At 39.2% G+C, this 10,000-nt stretch overlaps 6 non-coding genes and 5 pseudogenes across 6 annotated transcripts in view; all 11 read right to left on the bottom strand.

Annotated features, from left to right (window-relative positions):
* Window positions 1–126: 126 nt before the first annotated feature.
* On the bottom strand, window positions 127–245 carry LOC127975731 (5S ribosomal RNA). Its single transcript, XR_008157585.1, has one exon. It is a non-coding gene; the product is annotated as a 5S ribosomal RNA (ribosomal RNA).
* Window positions 246–1,301: 1,056 nt separating this feature from the next.
* On the bottom strand, window positions 1,302–1,420 carry LOC127975730 (5S ribosomal RNA). The gene has a single exon (XR_008157584.1). It is a non-coding gene; the product is annotated as a 5S ribosomal RNA (ribosomal RNA).
* Window positions 1,421–1,931: 511 nt separating this feature from the next.
* Window positions 1,932–2,050, bottom strand: LOC127975566 (uncharacterized; annotated as a pseudogene).
* A 510-nt stretch (window positions 2,051–2,560) lies between these two features.
* LOC127975704 (uncharacterized) lies at window positions 2,561–2,679 on the bottom strand (annotated as a pseudogene).
* A 1,054-nt stretch (window positions 2,680–3,733) lies between these two features.
* Window positions 3,734–3,852, bottom strand: LOC127975729 (5S ribosomal RNA). Its single transcript, XR_008157583.1, has one exon. It is a non-coding gene; the product is annotated as a 5S ribosomal RNA (ribosomal RNA).
* A 511-nt stretch (window positions 3,853–4,363) lies between these two features.
* Window positions 4,364–4,482, bottom strand: LOC127975614 (uncharacterized; annotated as a pseudogene).
* Window positions 4,483–5,536: 1,054 nt separating this feature from the next.
* LOC127975728 (5S ribosomal RNA) lies at window positions 5,537–5,655 on the bottom strand. Its single transcript, XR_008157582.1, has one exon. It is a non-coding gene; the product is annotated as a 5S ribosomal RNA (ribosomal RNA).
* Window positions 5,656–6,166: 511 nt separating this feature from the next.
* LOC127975613 (uncharacterized) lies at window positions 6,167–6,285 on the bottom strand (annotated as a pseudogene).
* A 930-nt stretch (window positions 6,286–7,215) lies between these two features.
* LOC127975612 (uncharacterized) lies at window positions 7,216–7,334 on the bottom strand (annotated as a pseudogene).
* A 1,054-nt stretch (window positions 7,335–8,388) lies between these two features.
* On the bottom strand, window positions 8,389–8,507 carry LOC127975727 (5S ribosomal RNA). Its single transcript, XR_008157581.1, has one exon. It is a non-coding gene; the product is annotated as a 5S ribosomal RNA (ribosomal RNA).
* Window positions 8,508–9,985: 1,478 nt separating this feature from the next.
* LOC127975726 (5S ribosomal RNA) overlaps window positions 9,986–10,000 on the bottom strand; it is a 119-nt gene continuing 104 nt past the window's right edge. Inside the window, exon 1 of the ribosomal RNA XR_008157580.1 lies at window positions 9,986–10,000. This exon is cut by the window's right edge and continues 104 nt beyond it. This is a non-coding gene — a ribosomal RNA (5S ribosomal RNA).

The raw sequence follows: 10,000 nt of genomic DNA, 5'->3' as shown, positions 1-10,000 counted from the left end.
CCTGGTATTCCCAGGCAGTCTCCCATCCATGTACTAACCTGGCGCAAACCTGCTTATTTTCAGAGATCGGGCATTGACTCTATTTTTTGGCAAAATTATTATATACTAAGTGAAAAATTTCAAAAAAGCTTACAGTACCTGGTATTCCCAGGCGGTCTCCCATCCAGGCACTAACCAGGCCCAAACCTGCTTAGCTTCCGAGATCAGACAAGATCGGGCATAGCCAGGCTGGTATGGCCATAAGCGAAGACTGCTGCAAAGAGAAGGCTATTTAAAGATCAGCCAATCTACTCGCCAGTACATTATAAAAGTAGGAAAGAAACCCCAAAAGCTTAAAGCACCTGGTATTCCTAGGCGGTCTCTCATCCAATTACTAACCTGGCCCAAACCTGCTTATATTCAGAGATCGGGCATTGACTCTATTTTTTGGCAAAATTATTATATACTAAGTGAAAAAATTCCAAAAGCTTAAAGCACCTGGTATTCCTTGGCGGTCTCTCATCCAAGTACTAACCAGACCTAAACCTGCTAAGATTCAGAGATCGGGCATTGACTCTTTTTTTTTTTTTTTTTTTTTTTTTGCAAGATTATTATATAATTCGTGAAAAATATCCAAACATTTAAAGCACCTGGTATTCCCAGGCAGTCTCCCATCCATGTACTAACCTGGCCCAAACCTGCTTATATTCAGAGATCGGGCATTGACTCTATTTTTTGCCAAATTTATTATATACTAAGTGAAAAAATTCCAAAAGCTTAAAGCACCTGGTATTCCCAGGCAGTCTCCCATCCATGTACTAACCTGGCCCAAACCTGCTTATATTCAGAGATCGGGCATTGACTCTATTTTTTGCCAAATTTATTATATACTAAGTGAAAAAATTCCAAAAGCTTAAAGCACCTGGTATTCCTTGGCGGTCTCTCATCCAAGTACTAACCAGACCTAAACCTGCTAAGATTCAGAGATCGGGCATTGACTCTATTTTTTGCCAAATTTATTATATACTAAGTGAAAAAATTCCAAAAGCTTAAAGCACCTGGTATTCCTTGGCGGTCTCTCATCCAAGAACTAACCAGATCTAAACCTGCTAAGATTCAGAGATCGGGCATTGACTCTTTTTTTTTGTTGCAAGATTATTATATAATTCGTGAAAGATATCCAAACATTTAAAGCACCTGGAATTCCCAGGCAGTCTCCCATCCATGTACTAACCTGGCGCAAACCTGCTTATTTTCAGAGATCGGGCATTGACTCTATTTTTTGGCAAAATTATTATATACTAAGTGAAAAATTTCAAAAAAGCTTACAGTACCTGGTATTCCCAGGCGGTCTCCCATCCAGGCACTAACCAGGCCCAAACCTGCTTAGCTTCCGAGATCAGACAAGATCGGGCATAGCCAGGCTGGTATGGCCATAAGCGAAGACTGCTGCAAAGAGAAGGCTATTTAAAGATCAGCCAATCTACTCGCCAGTACATTATAAAAGTAGGAAAGAAACCCCAAAAGCTTAAAGCACCTGGTATTCCTAGGCGGTCTCTCATCCAATTACTAACCTGGCCCAAACCTGCTTATATTCAGAGATCGGGCATTGACTCTATTTTTTGGCAAAATTATTATATACTAAGTGAAAAAATTCCAAAAGCTTAAAGCACCTGGTATTACTTGGCGGTCTCTCATCCAAGTACTAACCAGACCTAAACCTGCTAAGATTCAGAGATCGGGCATTGACTCTTTTTTTTTTTTTTTTTTTTTTTTTTTGCAAGATTATTATATAATTCGTGAAAAATATCCAAACATTTAAAGCACCTGGTATTCCCAGGCAGTCTCCCATCCATGTACTAACCTGGCGCAAACCTGCTTATATTCAGAGATCGGGCATTGACTCTATTTTTTGGCAAAATTATTATATACTAAGTGAAAAATTTCAAAAAAGCTTAGAGTACCTGGTATTCCCAGGCGGTCTCCCATCCAGGCACTAACCAGGCCCAAACCTGCTTAGCTTCCGAGATCAGACAAGATCGGGCATAGCCAGGCTGGTATGGCCATAAGCGAAGACTGCTGCAAAGAGAAGGCTATTTAAAGATCAGCCAATCTACTCGCCAGTACATTATAAAAGTAGGAAAGAAACCCCAAAAGCTTAAAGCACCTGGTATTCCTAGGCGGTCTCTCATCCAATTACTAACCTGGCCCAAACCTGCTTATATTCAGAGATCGGGCATTGACTCTATTTTTTGGCAAAATTATTATATACTAAGTGAAAAAATTCCAAAAGCTTAAAGCACCTGGTATTACTTGGCGGTCTCTCATCCAAGTACTAACCAGACCTAAACCTGCTAAGATTCAGAGATCGGGCATTGACTCTTTTTTTTTTTTTTTTTTTTTTTTTTGCAAGATTATTATATAATTCGTGAAAAATATCCAAACATTTAAAGCACCTGGTATTCCCAGGCAGTCTCCCATCCATGTACTAACCTGGCGCAAACCTGCTTATATTCAGAGATCGGGCATTGACTCTATTTTTTGGCAAAATTATTATATACTAAGTGAAAAATTTCAAAAAAGCTTAGAGTACCTGGTATTCCCAGGCGGTCTCCCATCCAGGCACTAACCAGGCCCAAACCTGCTTAGCTTACGAGATCAGACAAGATCGGGCATAGCCAGGCTGGTATGGCCATAAGTGAAGACTGCTGCAAAGAGAAGGCTATTTAAAGATCAGCCAATCTACTCGCCAGTACATTATAAAAGTAGGAAAGAAACCCCAAAAGCTTAAAGCACCTGGTATTCCTAGGCGGTCTCTCATCCAAGTACTAACCTGGCCCAAACCTGCTTATATTCAGAGATCGGGCATTGACTCTATTTTTTGCCAAATTTATTATATACTAAGTGAAAAAATTCCAAAAGCTTAAAGCACCTGGTATTCCTTGGCGGTCTCTCATCCAAGTACTAACCAGACCTAAACCTGCTAAGATTCAGAGATCGGGCATTGACTCTTTTTTTTTTTTTTTTTTTTTTTGCAAGATTATTATATAATTCGTGAAAAATATCCAAAAATTTAAAGCACCTGGTATTCCCAGGCAGTCTCCCATCCATGTACTAACCTGGCCCAAACCTGCTTATATTCAGAGATCGGGCATTGACTCTATTTTTTGCCAAATTTATTATATACTAAGTGAAAAAATTCCAAAAGCTTAAAGCACCTGGTATTCCCAGGCAGTCTCCCATCCATGTACTAACCTGGCCCAAACCTGCTTATATTCAGAGATCGGGCATTGACTCTATTTTTTGCCAAATTTATTATATACTAAGTGAAAAAATTCCAAAAGCTTAAAGCACCTGGTATTCCTTGGCGGTCTCTCATCCAAGTACTAACCAGACCTAAACCTGCTAAGATTCAGAGATCGGGCATTGACTCTATTTTTTGCCAAATTTATTATATACTAAGTGAAAAAATTCCAAAAGCTTAAAGCACCTGGTATTCCTTGGCGGTCTCTCATCCAAGAACTAACCAGATCTAAACCTGCTAAGATTCAGAGATCGGGCATTGACTCTTTTTTTTTGTTGCAAGATTATTATATAATTCGTGAAAGATATCCAAACATTTAAAGCACCTGGAATTCCCAGGCAGTCTCCCATCCATGTACTAACCTGGCGCAAACCTGCTTATTTTCAGAGATCGGGCATTGACTCTATTTTTTGGCAAAATTATTATATACTAAGTGAAAAATTTCAAAAAAGCTTACAGTACCTGGTATTCCCAGGCGGTCTCCCATCCAGGCACTAACCAGGCCCAAACCTGCTTAGCTTCCGAGATCAGACAAGATCGGGCATAGCCAGGCTGGTATGGCCATAAGCGAAGACTGCTGCAAAGAGAAGGCTATTTAAAGATCAGCCAATCTACTCGCCAGTACATTATAAAAGTAGGAAAGAAACCCCAAAAGCTTAAAGCACCTGGTATTCCTAGGCGGTCTCTCATCCAATTACTAACCTGGCCCAAACCTGCTTATATTCAGAGATCGGGCATTGACTCTATTTTTTGGCAAAATTATTATATACTAAGTGAAAAAATTCCAAAAGCTTAAAGCACCTGGTATTACTTGGCGGTCTCTCATCCAAGTACTAACCAGACCTAAACCTGCTAAGATTCAGAGATCGGGCATTGACTCTTTTTTTTTTTTTTTTTTTTTTTTTTTGCAAGATTATTATATAATTCGTGAAAAATATCCAAACATTTAAAGCACCTGGTATTCCCAGGCAGTCTCCCATCCATGTACTAACCTGGCGCAAACCTGCTTATATTCAGAGATCGGGCATTGACTCTATTTTTTGGCAAAATTATTATATACTAAGTGAAAAATTTCAAAAAAGCTTAGAGTACCTGGTATTCCCAGGCGGTCTCCCATCCAGGCACTAACCAGGCCCAAACCTGCTTAGCTTACGAGATCAGACAAGATCGGGCATAGCCAGGCTGGTATGGCCATAAGCGAAGACTGCTGCAAAGAGAAGGCTATTTAAAGATCAGCCAATCTACTCGCCAGTACATTATAAAAGTAGGAAAGAAACCCCAAAAGCTTAAAGCACCTGGTATTCCTAGGCGGTCTCTCATCCAAGTACTAACCTGGCCCAAACCTGCTTATATTCAGAGATCGGGCATTGACTCTATTTTTTGCCAAATTTATTATATACTAAGTGAAAAAATTCCAAAAGCTTAAAGCACCTGGTATTCCTTGGCGGTCTCTCATCCAAGTACTAACCAGACCTAAACCTGCTAAGATTCAGAGATCGGGCATTGACTCTTTTTTTTTTTTTTTTTTTTTTTGCAAGATTATTATATAATTCGTGAAAAATATCCAAAAATTTAAAGCACCTGGTATTCCCAGGCAGTCTCCCATCCATGTACTAACCTGGCCCAAACCTGCTTATATTCAGAGATCGGGCATTGACTCTATTTTTTGCCAAATTTATTATATACTAAGTGAAAAAATTCCAAAAGCTTAAAGCACCTGGTATTCCCAGGCAGTCTCCCATCCATGTACTAACCTGGCCCAAACCTGCTTATATTCAGAGATCGGGCATTGACTCTATTTTTTGCCAAATTTATTATATACTAAGTGAAAAAATTCCAAAAGCTTAAAGCACCTGGTATTCCTTGGCGGTCTCTCATCCAAGTACTAACCAGACCTAAACCTGCTAAGATTCAGAGATCGGGCATTGACTCTATTTTTTGCCAAATTTATTATATACTAAGTGAAAAAATTCCAAAAGCTTAAAGCACCTGGTATTCCTTGGCGGTCTCTCATCCAAGAACTAACCAGATCTAAACCTGCTAAGATTCAGAGATCGGGCATTGACTCTTTTTTTTTGTTGCAAGATTATTATATAATTCGTGAAAGATATCCAAACATTTAAAGCACCTGGAATTCCCAGGCAGTCTCCCATCCATGTACTAACCTGGCGCAAACCTGCTTATTTTCAGAGATCGGGCATTGACTCTATTTTTTGGCAAAATTATTATATACTAAGTGAAAAATTTCAAAAAAGCTTACAGTACCTGGTATTCCCAGGCGGTCTCCCATCCAGGCACTAACCAGGCCCAAACCTGCTTAGCTTCCGAGATCAGACAAGATCGGGCATAGCCAGGCTGGTATGGCCATAAGCGAAGACTGCTGCAAAGAGAAGGCTATTTAAAGATCAGCCAATCTACTCGCCAGTACATTATAAAAGTAGGAAAGAAACCCCAAAAGCTTAAAGCACCTGGTATTCCTAGGCGGTCTCTCATCCAATTACTAACCTGGCCCAAACCTGCTTATATTCAGAGATCGGGCATTGACTCTATTTTTTGGCAAAATTATTATATACTAAGTGAAAAAATTCCAAAAGCTTAAAGCACCTGGTATTACTTGGCGGTCTCTCATCCAAGTACTAACCAGACCTAAACCTGCTAAGATTCAGAGATCGGGCATTGACTCTTTTTTTTTTTTTTTTTTTTTTTTTTTGCAAGATTATTATATAATTCGTGAAAAATATCCAAACATTTAAAGCACCTGGTATTCCCAGGCAGTCTCCCATCCATGTACTAACCTGGCGCAAACCTGCTTATATTCAGAGATCGGGCATTGACTCTATTTTTTGGCAAAATTATTATATACTAAGTGAAAAATTTCAAAAAAGCTTAGAGTACCTGGTATTCCCAGGCGGTCTCCCATCCAGGCACTAACCAGGCCCAAACCTGCTTAGCTTACGAGATCAGACAAGATCGGGCATAGCCAGGCTGGTATGGCCATAAGCGAAGACTGCTGCAAAGAGAAGGCTATTTAAAGATCAGCCAATCTACTCGCCAGTACATTATAAAAGTAGGAAAGAAACCCCAAAAGCTTAAAGCACCTGGTATTCCTAGGCGGTCTCTCATCCAAGTACTAACCTGGCCCAAACCTGCTTATATTCAGAGATCGGGCATTGACTCTATTTTTTGCCAAATTTATTATATACTAAGTGAAAAAATTCCAAAAGCTTAAAGCACCTGGTATTCCTTGGCGGTCTCTCATCCAAGTACTAACCAGACCTAAACCTGCTAAGATTCAGAGATCGGGCATTGACTCTTTTTTTTTTTTTTTTTTTTTTTGCAAGATTATTATATAATTCGTGAAAAATATCCAAAAATTTAAAGCACCTGGTATTCCCAGGCAGTCTCCCATCCATGTACTAACCTGGCCCAAACCTGCTTATATTCAGAGATCGGGCATTGACTCTATTTTTTGCCAAATTTATTATATACTAAGTGAAAAAATTCCAAAAGCTTAAAGCACCTGGTATTCCCAGGCAGTCTCCCATCCATGTACTAACCTGGCCCAAACCTGCTTATATTCAGAGATCGGGCATTGACTCTATTTTTTGCCAAATTTATTATATACTAAGTGAAAAAATTCCAAAAGCTTAAAGCACCTGGTATTCCTTGGCGGTCTCTCATCCAAGTACTAACCAGACCTAAACCTGCTAAGATTCAGAGATCGGGCATTGACTCTTTTTTTTTTTTTTTTTTTTTTTTGCAAGATTATTATATAATTCGTGAAAAATATCCAAACATTTAAAGCACCTGGTATTCCCAGGCAGTCTCCCATCCATGTACTAACCTGGCGCAAACCTGCTTATATTCAGAGATCGGGCATTGACTCTATTTTTTGGCAAAATTATTATATACTAAGTGAAAAATTTCAAAAAAGCTTAGAGTACCTGGTATTCCCAGGCGGTCTCCCATCCAGGCACTAACCAGGCCCAAACCTGCTTAGCTTACGAGATCAGACAAGATCGGGCATAGCCAGGCTGGTATGGCCATAAGCGAAGACTGCTGCAAAGAGAAGGCTATTTAAAGATCAGCCAATCTACTCGCCAGTACATTATAAAAGTAGGAAAGAAACCCCAAAAGCTTAAAGCACCTGGTATTCCTAGGCGGTCTCTCATCCAAGTACTAACCTGGCCCAAACCTGCTTATATTCAGAGATCGGGCATTGACTCTATTTTTTGCCAAATTTATTATATACTAAGTGAAAAAATTCCAAAAGCTTAAAGCACCTGGTATTCCTTGGCGGTCTCTCATCCAAGTACTAACCAGACCTAAACCTGCTAAGATTCAGAGATCGGGCATTGACTCTTTTTTTTTTTTTTTTTTTTTTTGCAAGATTATTATATAATTCGTGAAAAATATCCAAAAATTTAAAGCACCTGGTATTCCCAGGCAGTCTCCCATCCATGTACTAACCTGGCCCAAACCTGCTTATATTCAGAGATCGGGCATTGACTCTATTTTTTGCCAAATTTATTATATACTAAGTGAAAAAATTCCAAAAGCTTAAAGCACCTGGTATTCCCAGGCAGTCTCCCATCCATGTACTAACCTGGCCCAAACCTGCTTATATTCAGAGATCGGGCATTGACTCTATTTTTTGCCAAATTTATTATATACTAAGTGAAAAAATTCCAAAAGCTTAAAGCACCTGGTATTCCTTGGCGGTCTCTCATCCAAGTACTAACCAGACCTAAACCTGCTAAGATTCAGAGATCGGGCATTGACTCTATTTTTTGCCAAATTTATTATATACTAAGTGAAAAAATTCCAAAAGCTTAAAGCACCTGGTATTCCTTGGCGGTCTCTCATCCAAGAACTAACCAGATCTAAACCTGCTAAGATTCAGAGATCGGGCATTGACTCTTTTTTTTTGTTGCAAGATTATTATATAATTCGTGAAAGATATCCAAACATTTAAAGCACCTGGTATTCCCAGGCAGTCTCCCATCCATGTACTAACCTGGCGCAAACCTGCTTATTTTCAGAGATCGGGCATTGACTCTATTTTTTGGCAAAATTATTATATACTAAGTGAAAAATTTCAAAAAAGCTTACAGTACCTGGTATTCCCAGGCGGTCTCCCATCCAGGCACTAACCAGGCCCAAACCTGCTTAGCTTCCGAGATCAGACAAGATCGGGCATAGCCAGGCTGGTATGGCCATAAGCGAAGACTGCTGCAAAGAGAAGGCTATTTAAAGATCAGCCAATCTACTCGCCAGTACATTATAAAAGTAGGAAAGAAACCCCAAAAGCTTAAAGCACCTGGTATTCCTAGGCGGTCTCTCATCCAATTACTAACCTGGCCCAAACCTGCTTATATTCAGAGATCGGGCATTGACTCTATTTTTTGGCAAAATTATTATATACTAAGTGAAAAAATTCCAAAAGCTTAAAGCACCTGGTATTCCTTGGCGGTCTCTCATCCAAGTACTAACCAGACCTAAACCTGCTAAGATTCAGAGATCGGGCATTGACTCTTTTTTTTTTTTTTTTTTTTTTTTTGCAAGATTATTATATAATTCGTGAAAAATATCCAAACATTTAAAGCACCTGGTATTCCCAGGCAGTCTCCCATCCATGTACTAACCTGGCCCAAACCTGCTTATATTCAGAGATCGGGCATTGACTCTATTTTTTGCCAAATTTATTATATACTAAGTGAAAAAATTCCAAAAGCTTAAAGCACCTGGTATTCCCAGGCAGTCTCCCATCCATGTACTAACCTGGCCCAAACCTGCTTATATTCAGAGATCGGGCATTGACTCTATTTTTTGCCAAATTTATTATATACTAAGTGAAAAAATTCCAAAAGCTTAAAGCACCTGGTATTCCTTGGCGGTCTCTCATCCAAGTACTAACCAGACCTAAACCTGCTAAGATTCAGAGATCGGGCATTGACTCTTTTTTTTTTTTTTTTTTTTTTTGCAAGATTATTATATAATTCGTGAAAAATATCCAAAAATTTAAAGCACCTGGTATTCCCAGGCAGTCTCCCATCCATGTACTAACCTGGCCCAAACCTGCTTATATTCAGAGATCGGGCATTGACTCTATTTTTTGCCAAATTTATTATATACTAAGTGAAAAAATTCCAAAAGCTTAAAGCACCTGGTATTCCCAGGCAGTCTCCCATCCATGTACTAACCTGGCCCAAACCTGCTTATATTCAGAGATCGGGCATTGACTCTATTTTTTGCCAAATTTATTATATACTAAGTGAAAAAATTCCAAAAGCTTAAAGCACCTGGTATTCCTTGGCGGTCTCTCATCCAAGTACTAACCAGACCTAAACCTGCTAAGATTCAGAGATCGGGCATTGACTCTATTTTTTGCCAAATTTATTATATACTAAGTGAAAAAATTCCAAAAGCTTAAAGCACCTGGTATTCCTTGGCGGTCTCTCATCCAAGAACTAACCAGATCTAAACCTGCTAAGATTCAGAGATCGGGCATTGACTCTTTTTTTTTGTTGCAAGATTATTATATAATTCGTGAAAGATATCCAAACATTTAAAGCACCTGGTATTCCCAGGCAGTCTCCCATCCATGTACTAACCTGGCGCAAACCTGCTTATTTTCAGAGATCGGGCATTGACTCTATTTTTTGGCAAAATTATTATATACTAAGTGAAAAATTTCAAAAAAGCTTACAGTACCTG

The sequence above is a fragment of the Carassius gibelio genome, chromosome B16, assembly GCF_023724105.1.
Source record: "Carassius gibelio isolate Cgi1373 ecotype wild population from Czech Republic chromosome B16, carGib1.2-hapl.c, whole genome shotgun sequence".
Taxonomy (NCBI): Eukaryota; Metazoa; Chordata; class Actinopteri; order Cypriniformes; family Cyprinidae; genus Carassius; species Carassius gibelio.
The sequence above is the reverse complement of the archived record's forward strand: the minus strand, read 5'-3'. Positions and strand labels throughout refer to the sequence as shown.